The sequence below is a fragment of the Lissotriton helveticus genome, chromosome 12 (genome assembly GCF_964261635.1).
Source record: "Lissotriton helveticus chromosome 12, aLisHel1.1, whole genome shotgun sequence".
Taxonomy (NCBI): domain Eukaryota; kingdom Metazoa; phylum Chordata; class Amphibia; order Caudata; family Salamandridae; genus Lissotriton; species Lissotriton helveticus.
This window is the reverse complement of record NC_136073.1, coordinates 132,305,172-132,319,486: the sequence shown is the minus strand read 5'-3', so window position 1 is coordinate 132,319,486 and position 14,315 is coordinate 132,305,172. Positions and strand designations below refer to the sequence as shown.

Sequence of the window (14,315 nt, the reverse complement as noted above, 5' to 3'; positions counted from 1 at the left end):
TACTTGGGCTCAATAACATACAGTGACATGGAGAATTTATAATTCGGAACACTCAGGGAACTCCTGTGATAGGCTGAATGTGTTCATTGCTTCCTCATTGCTTATACAAAGGCTTTGTCTCCTCAGTGGTTGATAGGCTGAAACCATTTCCTGGCCGCCTGCTTGTGAACTGCCAGAAGTCAAAGATCACACATACACTTGTGGGCCTGTGATGGGACACCAATGCAGAGAAACACACCTGGCGCAGATCTTCTATTCTGTCTATTAGACCTGCATCTCCCCTGTACCTCCTCAAGCCATCTGTATGTGAAGCAAGAAAAAGTTAAGGAGCGGTCCATCTACACTTTTATAGGGAGGATGCTGCCGTGAGCTCCTCCCAGCTAATCACACAAACAGCAGTAAAGCAAGATAACTACACAGTTAGGGGGGACTGCATGGATAGGTTTTTGAGGAATTATTGAAACTGACCTCAGTGACCCATGATCAGAGCTGTGGCTAATGACTGCGTGCCCAATTATGATGAAGCAAGCACCATGGCTCGTAGGGGCCCCACAACACGCTTTTCTTAGCTCATTGAATTAAAGTATAAACCTCTGCCATGTATGAGTGGTAAAGGCTTGTTAATTTGGTTGCTTTTCCAATTCACGTCTGACAACAAGATGAAGGGACATTGGGGCATCAGAAGCTTTGGAAAGTAGCCACCAACTTCAGAGAAAGAGAGAAAGAGGGAAAAGGCAGTATGAGGTGTGGAGAAAACAGCAGCAGGTACAAGGAGCTCAAATGAGATTAATGGCGCCTAAATAGAACACGTAAAGGAACAGTTACAAATCTTAGAAAAGGGAAAGAAAGACTAGGAAAAAAACACGGAAAGAGCCTGTAGATAAAATTCTCTTCCTGGGACAGCAGGCTAAGAGAAATTACACAGGGAGCAGTTAAGCTTGTAACACGGGGAGAATAGAAAATAAAATGCAGTTTTATGAAGTGTGTTTGCCTAATCCAGCAAGCACTTTTGTTTTATTTTTCTATTTGCTTCTTTTATTGGTAAAGTAAGTTTCAAGTGCATGAATGGTATGACTGAGAGAGCCAGGGTATACTAATTTGAAGTGTTTGCACCAGCGCTAATGTAGGACGAGAGTTATAGCAAAGATATGAAAGGGGTAGCGATAATAAATATGTGAAAGGACAATAGTGACACCAAAATAAGCCACCTATTTATAAGACTGACATGGAAGAAATTCTAAAGGTTAACTTCTGAAATTGTAGCCGATGTTAAAAAGTTTCTCGTTGTAGGCAGGATTCGAACCTGCGCGGGGAGACCCCAATGGATTTCTAGTCCATCGCCTTAACCACTCGGCCACAACAACTGACTGTAAATTTTATGCAAATAATCTGTATGAAAGTTTTCAAGGTGTCCCACAGCAAATTCCTGGTATTCTGCAATGCACTTTTTTAAAATAATGTATTTTTCAGCAGGCACATTCTCTCCTAAAAACAAAAATTGCATGAGTATATCTCTAGTTTGGAAAAGGATAGGCTTTCATGCATACTCTCATGTGGCACTCAAGTTTTTGGGACCCTATTGCACTCTGTTTTCGTGCTGCTTTTAGTCTATGGCCCATATTACAGAAGTCTACCATCTTTGAGTATTTGAGGCTCCTTTGTAAGTGCTTTATCTTTTTTACTTGAAGAGCTATATAATAAAGGGGTCAGGGAAAGATTGCATTTATGGAAGATAAAAGAAGGCACACTTGTCTCACCAAATGCCGTAGAGAAACCTGATGTTTTACTCATGTTATCCTTAGTTTGTTTTTGTTAGACCTTGCATTCTTAAGGTGGCCTCAACCCTACCTTATTGCTTTTCACCTACGCATTTTGCTGTATCTTTTTGTTGGCCTTAGGACTCTGATCACTTTATTGCTACTAATCAGTGCTGAAGTGAACGTGCTTCTTCCCTAATCATGTGTGTAATTGGAGTATACCTGACTGACAGATTTCATTGACTTGAAAGCCCCTTGTAAAGTGGTATACCATATACCCAGGAACTGATTGTGCCGCCCAAAAAAGTATCATTTCAAACCTGTCTCAAGCCTGCTACTGCAGTGCCTGTGCTGCAGTGTACTGCCACTTCGACTTGCCATTTAAAACTACTTGCCAAGCCTTAAACTCCAATTTTATTACATATAATTAACCAAAAGGTAGGCCCTAGGTAGTCCTAGGGGCATCATGCTATGTAAGTAAAAGGTAAGACATGTACTGTGGTAGTTTGCATGTCCTGGTAGTACAAAACAGTCTATTACATTTTTCACTACTGTGAGGTCTGCCCCTCTCGTAGGTTAGCATTGGGTATTCCCTTATACTTTTTGGGGGTAATTCCATATCAGAGAGGAGAAGCTTTATTTATTTATTGATAAATCCTATTTACTGGTGAGGTTGGATTTAACTTTACTACTTTATAAATGCCATCTTTAGAGAGTGAGCATTTCTCTGCACTTACTGCTCTATTTGCCTGAAAACCTGTCTCCAATTGACGTCTGGATTGGGCTGCGAGACAGCTACATTTGTGCATTCCCTCTAGACAGCCACAATACAGGTCACTCAACTGCAACTGCATCCATCTGCATTCTGATTGGCATGGGGGAGAGCTCCATTCCCCCACCGCAAATAGGTTCAAGAATGATAATTTATGTCAGTAGGTACAATATAGCTACATCTTATAATCATGTGTGTTAAAATAATTTGTCGTTAGATCGTTTAAATATTTTAAAGGATCTGTTTTTAATAGACATTTTACAAAAACAACTGGTACATTTGGTAATTCTGTAAAAGAAAAACCCAACTGCCGTGACATTGCCAACCACAATGCCGTGACTCGGATTCGAACCGAGGTTGCTGCGGCCACAACGCAGAGTACTAACCATTATACGATCACGGCGAGCTACTTGGGCTCAATAACATACAGTGACATGGAGAATTTATAATTCGGTACACTCAGGGAACTCCTGTGATAGGCTGAATGTGTTAATTGCTTCCTCATTCCTTATACAAAGGCTTTGTCTCCTCAGTGGTTGATAGGCTGAAACTGTTTCCTGGCCGCCTGCTTGTGAACTGCCAGGAGTCAAAGATCACACATACACTTGTGGGCCTGTGATGGGACACCAATGCAGAGAAACACACCTGGCGCAGATCTTCTATACTGTCTAGTAGACCTGCATCTCCCCTGTACCTCCTCAAGCCATCTGTATGTGAAGCAAGAAAGAGTTAAGGAGCGGTCCATCTACACTTTTATAGGGAGGATGCTGCCATGAGCTCCTCCCAGCTAATCACACAAACAGCAGTAAAGCAAGATAACTACACAGTTAGGGGGGACTGCATGGTTAGGTTTTTGAGGAATTATTGAAACTGACCTCAGTGACCCATGATCAGAGCTGTGGCTAATGACTGCGTGCCTAATTATGATGAAGCAAGCACCATGGCTCGTAGGGGCCCCACAACACGCTTTTCTTAGCTCAATTAAAGTATAAACCTCTGCCATATATGAGTGGTAAAGGCTTGTTAATTTGGTTGCTTTTCCAATTCACGTCTGACAACAAGATGAAGGAACATTGGGGCATCAGAAGCTTTGGAAAGTAGCCACCAACCTCAGAGAAAGAGAGAAAGAGGGAAAAGGCAGTATGAGGTGTGGAGAAAACAGCAGCAGGTACAAGGAGCTCAAATGAGATTAATGGCGCCTAAATAGAGCACGTAAAGGAACAGTTACAAATCTAAGAAAAAGGAAAGAAAGACTAGGAAAAAAACACGGAAAGGGCCTGTAGATAAAATTCTCTTCCTGGGACAGCAGGCTAAGAGAAATTACACAGGGAGCAGTTAAGCTTGTAACACGGGGAGAATAGAAAAGAAAATGCAGTTTTATGAAGTGTGTTTGCCTTATCCAGCAAGCACTTTTGTTTTATTTTTCTATTTGCTTCTTTTATTGGTAAAGTAAGTTTCAAGTGCATGAATGGTATGACTGAGAGAGCCAGGGTATAATAATTTGAAGTGTTTGCACCAGCGCTAATGTGGGACGAGAGTTATAGCAAAGATATGAAAGGGGTAGCGATAATAAATATGTGAAAGGGCAATAGTGACACCAAAATAAGCCACCTATTTATAAAACTGACATGGAAGAAATTCTAAAGGTTAGCTTCTGAAATTGTAGCCGATATTAAAAAATTTCTCGTCGTTGGCAGGATTTGAACCTGCTCGGGGGGACCCCAATGGATTTCTAGTCCATCGCCTTAACCACTCGGCCACAACAACTGACAGCAAATTTTGTGCAAATAATCTGTATGAAAGTTGTCAAGGTGTCCCACAGAAAATTCCTGATATCCTGCAATGCACTTTTTAAAAATAATGTTTGTTTCAGCAGGCACATTCTCTCCTAAAAACAAAAATAAGGCTACATCTTATAATCATGTGTGTTTAAATAATTTGTCGTTAGATTGTTTAAATATTTTAAAGGATCTGTTTTTAATAGACATTTTACAAAAACAACTGGTACATTTGGTAATTCTGTAAAAGAAATACCCAACTGCCGTGACATTGCCAACCACAATGCTGTGACTCGGATTCGAACCGAGGTTGCTGCGGCCACAATGCAGAGTACTAACCACTATACAATCACGGCGAGCTACTTGGGCTCAAAAACATACAGTGACATGGAGAATTTATAATTCGAAACACTCAGGGAACTCCTGTGATAGGCTGAATGTGTTCATTGCTTCCTCATTCCTTATACAAAGGCTTTGTCTCCTCAGTGGTTGATAGGCTGAAACCGTTTCCTGGCCGCCTGCTTGTGAACTGCCAGAAGTCAAAGATCACACATACACTTGTGGGCCTGTGATGGGACACCAATGCAGAGAAACACACCTGGCGCAGATCTTCTATTCTGTCTATTAGACCTGCATCTCCCCTGTACCTCCTCAAGCCATCTGTATGTGAAGCAAGAAAAAGTTAAGGAGCGGTCCATCTACACTTTTATAGGGAGGATGCTGCCGTGAGCTCCTCCCAGCTAATCACACAAACAGCAGTAAAGCAAGATAACTACACAGTTAGGGGGGACTGCATGGATAGGTTTTTGAGGAATTATTGAAACTGACCTCAGTGACCCATGATCAGAGCTGTGGCTAATGACTGCGTGCCCAATTATGATGAAACAAGCACCATGGCTCGTAGGGGCCCCACAACACGCTTTTCTTAGCTCATTCAATTAAAGTATAAACCTCTGCCATGTATGAGTGGTAAAGGCTTGTTAATTTGGTTGCTTTTCCAATTCACGTCTGACAACAAGATGAAGGAACATTGGGGCATCAGAAGCTTTGGAAAGTAGCCACCAACCTCAGAGAAAGAGAGAAAGAGGGAAAAGGCAGTATGAGGTGTGGAGAAAACAGCAGCAGGTACAAGGAGCTCAAATGAGATTAATGGCGCCTAAATAGAGCACGTAAAGGAACAGTTACAAATCTAAGAAAAGGGAAAGAAAGACTAGGAAAAAAACACGGAAAGAGCCTGTAGATAAAATTCTCTTCCTGGGACAGCAGGCTAAGAGAAATTACACAGGGAGCAGTTAAGCTTGTAATACGGGGAGAATAGAAAAGAAAATGCAGTTTTATGAAGTGTGTTTGCCTTATCCAGCAAGCACTTTTGTTTTATTTTTCTATTTGCTTCTTTTATTGGTAAAGTAAGTTTCAAGTGCATGAATGGTATGACTGAGAGAGCCAGGGTATACTAATTTGAAGTGTTTGCACCAGCGCTAATGTAGGACGAGAGTTATAGCAAAGATATGAAAGGGGTAGCGATAATAAATATGTGAAAGGACAATAGTGACACCAAAATAAGCCACCTATTTATAAGACTGACATGGAAGAAATTCTAAAGGTTAACTTCTGAAATTGTAGCCGATGTTAAAAAGTTTCTCGTTGTAGGCAGGATTCGAACCTGCGCTGGGAGACCCCAATGGATTTCTAGTCCATCGCCTTAACCACTCGGCCACAACAACTGACTGTAAATTTTGTGCAAATAATCTGTATGAAAGTTTTCAAGGTGTCCCACAGCAAATTCCTGGTATTCTGCAATGCACTTTTTTAAAATAATGTATTTTTCAGCAGGCACATTCTCTCCTAAAAACAAAAATTGCATGAGTATATCTCTAGTTTGGAAAAGGATAGGCTTTCATGCATACTCTCATGTGGCACTCAAGTTTTTGGGACCCTATTGCACTCTGTTTTCGTGCTGCTTTTAGTCTATGGCCCATATTACAGAAGTCTACCATCTTTGAGTATTTGAGGCTCCTTTGTAAGTGCTTTATCTTTTTTACTTGAAGAGCTATATAATAAAGGGGTCAGGGAAAGATTGCATTTATGGAAGATAAAAGAAGGCACACTTGTCTCACCAAATGCCGTAGAGAAACCTGATGTTTTACTCATGTTATCCTTAGTTTGTTTTTGTTAGACCTTGCATTCTTAAGGTGGCCTCAACCCTACCTTATTGCTTTTCACCTACGCATTTTGCTGTATCTTTTTGTTGGCCTTAGGACTCTGATCACTTTATTGCTACTAATCAGTGCTGAAGTGAACGTGCTTCTTCCCTAATCATGTGTGTAATTGGAGTATACCTGACTGACAGATTTCATTGACTTGAAAGCCCCTTGTAAAGTGGTATACCATATACCCAGGAACTGATTGTGCCGCCCAAAAAAGTATCATTTCAAACCTGTCTCAAGCCTGCTACTGCAGTGCCTGTGCTGCAGTGTACTGCCACTTCGACTTGCCATTTAAAACTACTTGCCAAGCCTTAAACTCCAATTTTATTACATATAATTAACCAAAAGGTAGGCCCTAGGTAGTCCTAGGGGCATCATGCTATGTAAGTAAAAGGTAAGACATGTACTGTGGTAGTTTGCATGTCCTGGTAGTACAAAACAGTCTATTACATTCTTCACTACTGTGAGGTCTGCCCCTCTCGTAGGTTAGCATTGGGTATTCCCTTATACTTTTTGGGGGTAATTCCATATCAGAGAGGAGAGGCTTTATTTATTTATTGATAAATCCTATTTACTGGTGAGGTTGGATTTAACTTTACTACTTTATAAATGCCATTTTTAGAGAGTGAGCATTTCTCTGCACTTACTGCTCTATTTGCCTGAAAACCTGTCTCCAATTGACGTCTGGATTGGGCTGCGAGACAGCTACATTTGTGCATTCCCTCTAGACAGCCACAATACAGGTCACTCAACTGCAACTGCATCCATCTGCATTCTGATTGGCATGGGGGAGAGCTCCATTCCCCCACCGCAAATAGGTTCAAGAATGATAATTTATGTCAGTAGGTACAATATAGCTACATCTTATAATCATGTGTGTTAAAATAATTTGTCGTTAGATCGTTTAAATATTTTAAAGGATCTGTTTTTAATAGACATTTTACAAAAACAACTGGTACATTTGGTAATTCTGTAAAAGAAAAACCCAACTGCCGTGACATTGCCAACCACAATGCCGTGACTCGGATTCGAACCGAGGTTGCTGCGGCCACAACGCAGAGTACTAACCATTATACGATCACGGCGAGCTACTTGGGCTCAATAACATACAGTGACATGGAGAATTTATAATTCGGTACACTCAGGGAACTCCTGTGATAGGCTGAATGTGTTAATTGCTTCCTCATTCCTTATACAAAGGCTTTGTCTCCTCAGTGGTTGATAGGCTGAAACTGTTTCCTGGCCGCCTGCTTGTGAACTGCCAGGAGTCAAAGATCACACATACACTTGTGGGCCTGTGATGGGACACCAATGCAGAGAAACACACCTGGCGCAGATCTTCTATACTGTCTAGTAGACCTGCATCTCCCCTGTACCTCCTCAAGCCATCTGTATGTGAAGCAAGAAAGAGTTAAGGAGCGGTCCATCTACACTTTTATAGGGAGGATGCTGCCAGGAGCTCCTCCCAGCTAATCACACAAACAGCAGTAAAGCAAGATAACTACACAGTTAGGGGGGACTGCATGGTTAGGTTTTTGAGGAATTATTGAAACTGACCTCAGTGACCCATGATCAGAGCTGTGGCTAATGACTGCGTGCCTAATTATGATGAAGCAAGCACCATGGCTCGTAGGGGCCCCACAACACGCTTTTCTTAGCTCAATTAAAGTATAAACCTCTGCCATATATGAGTGGTAAAGGCTTGTTAATTTGGTTGCTTTTCCAATTCACGTCTGACAACAAGATGAAGGAACATTGGGGCATCAGAAGCTTTGGAAAGTAGCCACCAACCTCAGAGAAAGAGAGAAAGAGGGAAAAGGCAGTATGAGGTGTGGAGAAAACAGCAGCAGGTACAAGGAGCTCAAATGAGATTAATGGCGCCTAAATAGAGCACGTAAAGGAACAGTTACAAATCTAAGAAAAAGGAAAGAAAGACTAGGAAAAAAACACGGAAAGGGCCTGTAGATAAAATTCTCTTCCTGGGACAGCAGGCTAAGAGAAATTACACAGGGAGCAGTTAAGCTTGTAACACGGGGAGAATAGAAAAGAAAATGCAGTTTTATGAAGTGTGTTTGCCTTATCCAGCAAGCACTTTTGTTTTATTTTTCTATTTGCTTCTTTTATTGGTAAAGTAAGTTTCAAGTGCATGAATGGTATGACTGAGAGAGCCAGGGTATAATAATTTGAAGTGTTTGCACCAGCGCTAATGTAGGACGAGAGTTATAGCAAAGATATGAAAGGGGTAGCGATAATAAATATGTGAAAGGGCAATAGTGACACCAAAATAAGCCACCTATTTATAAAACTGACATGGAAGAAATTCTAAAGGTTAGCTTCTGAAATTGTAGCCGATATTAAAAAATTTCTCGTCGTTGGCAGGATTCGAACCTGCGCGGGGGGACCCCAATGGATTTCTAGTCCATCGCCTTAACCACTCGGCCACAACAACTGACTGCAAATTTTGTGCAAATAATCTGTATGAAAGTTGTCAAGGTGTCCCACAGAAAATTCCTGATATCCTGCAATGCACTTTTTAAAAATAATGTTTGTTTCAGCAGGCACATTCTCTCCTAAAAACAAAAATAAGGCTACATCTTATAATCATGTGTGTTTAAATAATTTGTCGTTAGATTGTTTAAATATTTTAAAGGATCTGTTTTTAATAGACATTTTACAAAAACAACTGGTACATTTGGTAATTCTGTAAAAGAAAAACCCAACTGCCGTGACATTGCCAACCACAATGCTGTGACTCGGATTCGAACCGAGGTTGCTGCGGCCACAACGCAGAGTACTAACCACTATACAATCACGGCGAGCTACTTGGGCTCAATAACATACAGTGACATGGAGAATTTATAATTCGAAACACTCAGGGAACTCCTGTGATAGGCTGAATGTGTTCATTGCTTCCTCATTCCTTATACAAAGGCTTTGTCTCCTCAGTGGTTGATAGGCTGAAACCGTTTCCTGGCCGCCTGCTTGTGAACTGCCAGAAGTCAAAGATCACACATACACTTGTGGGCCTGTGATGGGACACCAATGCAGAGAAACACACCTGGCGCAGATCTTCTATACTGTCTAGTAGACCTGCATCTCCCCTGTACCTCCTCAAGCCATCTGTATGTGAAGCAAGAAAGAGTTAAGGAGCGGTCCATCTACACTTTTATAGGGAGGATGCTGCCATGAGCTCCTCCCAGCTAATCACACAAACAGCAGTAAAGCAAGATAACTACACAGTTAGGGGGGACTGCATGGTTAGGTTTTTGAGGAATTATTGAAACTGACCTCAGTGACCCATGATCAGAGCTGTGGCTAATGACTGCGTGCCTAATTATGATGAAGCAAGCACCATGGCTCGTAGGGGCCCCACAACACGCTTTTCTTAGCTCAATTAAAGTATAAACCTCTGCCATATATGAGTGGTAAAGGCTTGTTAATTTGGTTGCTTTTCCAATTCACGTCTGACAACAAGATGAAGGAACATTGGGGCATCAGAAGCTTTGGAAAGTAGCCACCAACCTCAGAGAAAGAGAGAAAGAGGGAAAAGGCAGTATGAGGTGTGGAGAAAACAGCAGCAGGTACAAGGAGCTCAAATGAGATTAATGGCGCCTAAATAGAGCACGTAAAGGAACAGTTACAAATCTAAGAAAAAGGAAAGAAAGACTAGGAAAAAAACACGGAAAGGGCCTGTAGATAAAATTCTCTTCCTGGGACAGCAGGCTAAGAGAAATTACACAGGGAGCAGTTAAGCTTGTAACACGGGGAGAATAGAAAAGAAAATGCAGTTTTATGAAGTGTGTTTGCCTTATCCAGCAAGCACTTTTGTTTTATTTTTCTATTTGCTTCTTTTATTGGTAAAGTAAGTTTCAAGTGCATGAATGGTATGACTGAGAGAGCCAGGGTATAATAATTTGAAGTGTTTGCACCAGCGCTAATGTAGGACGAGAGTTATAGCAAAGATATGAAAGGGGTAGCGATAATAAATATGTGAAAGGGCAATAGTGACACCAAAATAAGCCACCTATTTATAAAACTGACATGGAAGAAATTCTAAAGGTTAGCTTCTGAAATTGTAGCCGATATTAAAAAATTTCTCGTCGTTGGCAGGATTCGAACCTGCGCGGGGGGACCCCAATGGATTTCTAGTCCATCGCCTTAACCACTCGGCCACAACAACTGACTGCAAATTTTGTGCAAATAATCTGTATGAAAGTTGTCAAGGTGTCCCACAGAAAATTCCTGATATCCTGCAATGCACTTTTTAAAAATAATGTTTGTTTCAGCAGGCACATTCTCTCCTAAAAACAAAAATAAGGCTACATCTTATAATCATGTGTGTTTAAATAATTTGTCGTTAGATTGTTTAAATATTTTAAAGGATCTGTTTTTAATAGACATTTTACAAAAACAACTGGTACATTTGGTAATTCTGTAAAAGAAAAACCCAACTGCCGTGACATTGCCAACCACAATGCTGTGACTCGGATTCGAACCGAGGTTGCTGCGGCCACAACGCAGAGTACTAACCACTATACAATCACGGCGAGCTACTTGGGCTCAATAACATACAGTGACATGGAGAATTTATAATTCGAAACACTCAGGGAACTCCTGTGATAGGCTGAATGTGTTCATTGCTTCCTCATTCCTTATACAAAGGCTTTGTCTCCTCAGTGGTTGATAGGCTGAAACCGTTTCCTGGCCGCCTGCTTGTGAACTGCCAGAAGTCAAAGATCACACATACACTTGTGGGCCTGTGATGGGACACCAATGCAGAGAAACACACCTGGCGCAGATCTTCTATTCTGTCTATTAGACCTGCATCTCCCCTGTACCTCCTCAAGCCATATGTATGTGAAGCAAGAAAAAGTTAAGGAGCGGTCCTTCTACACTTTTATAGGGAGGATGCTGCCGTGAGCTCCTCCCAGCTAATCACACAAACAGCAGTAAAGCAAGATAACTACACAGTTAGGGGGGACTGCATGGATAGGTTTTTGAGGAATTATTGAAACTGACCTCAGTGACCCATGATCAGAGCTGTGGCTAATGACTGCGTGCCCAATTATGATGAAGCAAGCACCATGGCTCGTAGGGGCCCCACAACACGCTTTTCTTAGCTCATTGAATTAAAGTATAAACCTCTGCCATGTATGAGTGGTAAAGGCTTGTTAATTTGGTTGCTTTTCCAATTCACGTCTGACAACAAGATGAAGGAACATTGGGGCATCAGAAGCTTTGGAAAGTAGCCACCAACCTCAGAGAAAGAGAGAAAGAGGGAAAAGGCAGTATGAGGTGTGGAGAAAACAGCAGCAGGTACAAGGAGCTCAAATGAGATTAATGGCGCCTAAATAGAGCACGTAAAGGAACAGTTACAAATCTAAGAAAAGGGAAAGAAAGACTAGGAAAAAAACACGGAAAGAGCCTGTAGATAAAATTCTCTTCCTGGGACAGCAGGCTAAGAGAAATTACACAGGGAGCAGTTAAGCTTGTAATACGGGGAGAATAGAAAAGAAAATGCAGTTTTATGAAGTGTGTTTGCCTTATCCAGCAAGCACTTTTGTTTTATTTTTCTATTTGCTTCTTTTATTGGTAAAGTAAGTTTCAAGTGCATGAATGGTATGACTGAGAGAGCCAGGGTATAATAATTTGAAGTGTTTGCACCAGCGCTAATGTAGGACGAGAGTTATAGCAAAGATATGAAAGGGGTAGCGATAATAAAATAAATATGTGAAAGGGCAATAGTGACACCAAACTATGCCACCTATTTATAAAACTGACATGGAAGAAATTCTAAAGGTTAACTTCTGAAATTGTAGCCGATGTTAAAAAGTTTCTCATTGTTGGCAGGATTCGAACCTGCGCGGGGAGACCCAAATGGATTTCTAGTCCATCGCCTTAACCACTCGGCCACAACAACTGACTGTAAGTCATGTGCAAATAATCTGCATGAAAGTTTTCAAGGTGTGCCACAGCAAATTCCTGATATCCTGCAATGCACTTTTTAAAAATAATGCTTTTTTCAGCAGACACATTCTCTCCTAAAAACAAAAATAAGGCTACATCTTATGTGTGTTTAAATAATTTGTCGTTAGATCGTTTAAATATTTTAAAGGAACTGTTTTTAATAGACATTTTACAAAAACAACTGGTACATTTGGTAATTCTGTAAAAGAAAAACCCAACTGCCGTGACATTGCCAACCACAATGCCGTGACTCGGATTCGAACCGAGGTTGCTGCAGCCACAACGCAGAGTACTAACCACTATACGATCACGGCGAGCTACTTGGGCTCAATAACATACAGTGACATGGAGAATTTATAATTCGAAACACTCAGGGAACTCCAGTGATAGGCTGAATGTGTTCATTGCTTCCTCATTCCTTATACAAAGGCTTTGTCTCCTCAGTGGTTGATAGGCTGAAACCGTTTCCTGGTTGCCTGCTTGTGAACTGCCAGAAGTCAAAGATCACACATACACTTGTTGGCCTGTGATGGGACACCAATGCAGAGAAACACACCTGGCGCAGATCTTCTATTCTGTCTATTAGACCTGCATCTCCCCTGTACCTCCTCAAGCCATCTGTATGTGAAGCAAGAAAAAGTTAAGGAGCGGTCCATCTACACTTTTATAGGGAGGATGCTGCCGTGAGCTCCTCCCAGCTAATCACACAAACAGCAGTAAAGCAAGATAACTACACAGTTAGGGGGGACTGCATGGTTAGGTTTTTGAGGAATTATTGAAACTGACCTCAGAGACCCATGATCAGAGCTGTGGCTAATGACTGCGTGCCTAATTATGATGAAGCAAGCACCAAGGCTCGTAGGGGCCCCACAACACGCTTTTCTTAGCTCAATTAAAGTATAAACCTCTGCCATGTATGAGTGGTAAGGGCTTGTTAATTTGGTTGCTTTTCCAATTCACGTCTGACAACGAGATGAAGGAACATTGGGGCATCAGACGCTTTGGAAAGTAGCCACCAACCTCAGAGAAAGAGAGAAAGAGGGAAAAGGCAGTATGAGGTGTGGATAAAACAGCAGCAGGTACAAGGAGCTCAAATGAGATTAATGGCGCCTAAATAGAGCACGTAAAGGAACAGTTACAAATCTAAGAAAAGGGAAAGAAAGACTAGGAAAAAAACACGGAAAGAGCCTGTAGATAAAATTCTCTTCCTGGGACAGCAGGCTAAGAGAAATTACACAGGGAGCCGTTAAGCTTGTAACACAGGGAGAATAGTAGGCCTGGGCGAAGCACTACGCTCCGCTCGCGGAGTTTGCGAAGTTTTTGCAACTTCGCACTACGCGAGCGGCACGTAGTACAGTGCGAACATGCGTAGTGCAGCGTAGCGTAGTGCAGCGCTCATTTTTTGCTTGTTCGCGGTCCTGAAAGTCATGTTCGCGACCACGAGCAAGCAAAATGACATCCCGGCGAGATTCTTGCTTGTTCGCGGTCCTGAACGTCATGTTCGCGACCGCGAGCAAGCAACGCTCAACGCGAGGAGGTCAGGTTTTTCATTGTGAGTGGTTGCGCATGCTCGCGACCGCTCTCAATGAGAAACTACCTGTTCGCGTTGAGAAAGCTGCCGCTCGAGTAATAATCTCCTCGAGCAGCAGAAAACTACAGCTCGCACTGTGCAAGATGCCGTTTTCAATGCTTGCACAGTGCCGGATGCTTGTTCGCACTGTGCAATCATTGAAAACACATCTTGCACAGTGCGAACATGCTACTACGCAGCTCGCGTAGTGCTACGTGAAGTTCGCGTAGTGCTAAGTGCACTTCGCGTAGCTTCGCGTAGCAC

The 14,315-nt window shown here is 41.9% G+C and overlaps 9 non-coding genes across 9 annotated transcripts; all 9 read right to left on the bottom strand.

Moving 5' to 3' along the window:
* Window positions 1-1,282: 1,282 nt before the first annotated feature.
* Window positions 1,283-1,364, bottom strand: TRNAS-AGA (transfer RNA serine (anticodon AGA)). Its single transcript has one exon. It is a non-coding gene; the product is annotated as a tRNA-Ser (tRNA).
* Window positions 1,365-2,860: 1,496 nt separating this feature from the next.
* Window positions 2,861-2,932, bottom strand: TRNAH-GUG (transfer RNA histidin (anticodon GUG)). Its single transcript has one exon. It is a non-coding gene; the product is annotated as a tRNA-His (tRNA).
* A 1,282-nt stretch (window positions 2,933-4,214) lies between these two features.
* On the bottom strand, window positions 4,215-4,296 carry TRNAS-AGA (transfer RNA serine (anticodon AGA)). The gene has a single exon. It is a non-coding gene; the product is annotated as a tRNA-Ser (tRNA).
* Window positions 4,297-5,949: 1,653 nt separating this feature from the next.
* On the bottom strand, window positions 5,950-6,031 carry TRNAS-AGA (transfer RNA serine (anticodon AGA)). Its single transcript has one exon. It is a non-coding gene; the product is annotated as a tRNA-Ser (tRNA).
* Window positions 6,032-7,527: 1,496 nt separating this feature from the next.
* TRNAH-GUG (transfer RNA histidin (anticodon GUG)) lies at window positions 7,528-7,599 on the bottom strand. The gene has a single exon. It is a non-coding gene; the product is annotated as a tRNA-His (tRNA).
* A 1,282-nt stretch (window positions 7,600-8,881) lies between these two features.
* On the bottom strand, window positions 8,882-8,963 carry TRNAS-AGA (transfer RNA serine (anticodon AGA)). Its single transcript has one exon. It is a non-coding gene; the product is annotated as a tRNA-Ser (tRNA).
* A 1,649-nt stretch (window positions 8,964-10,612) lies between these two features.
* Window positions 10,613-10,694, bottom strand: TRNAS-AGA (transfer RNA serine (anticodon AGA)). The gene has a single exon. It is a non-coding gene; the product is annotated as a tRNA-Ser (tRNA).
* Window positions 10,695-12,352: 1,658 nt separating this feature from the next.
* TRNAS-AGA (transfer RNA serine (anticodon AGA)) lies at window positions 12,353-12,434 on the bottom strand. Its single transcript has one exon. It is a non-coding gene; the product is annotated as a tRNA-Ser (tRNA).
* Window positions 12,435-12,723: 289 nt separating this feature from the next.
* On the bottom strand, window positions 12,724-12,795 carry TRNAH-GUG (transfer RNA histidin (anticodon GUG)). The gene has a single exon. It is a non-coding gene; the product is annotated as a tRNA-His (tRNA).
* Window positions 12,796-14,315: the final 1,520 nt, after the last annotated feature.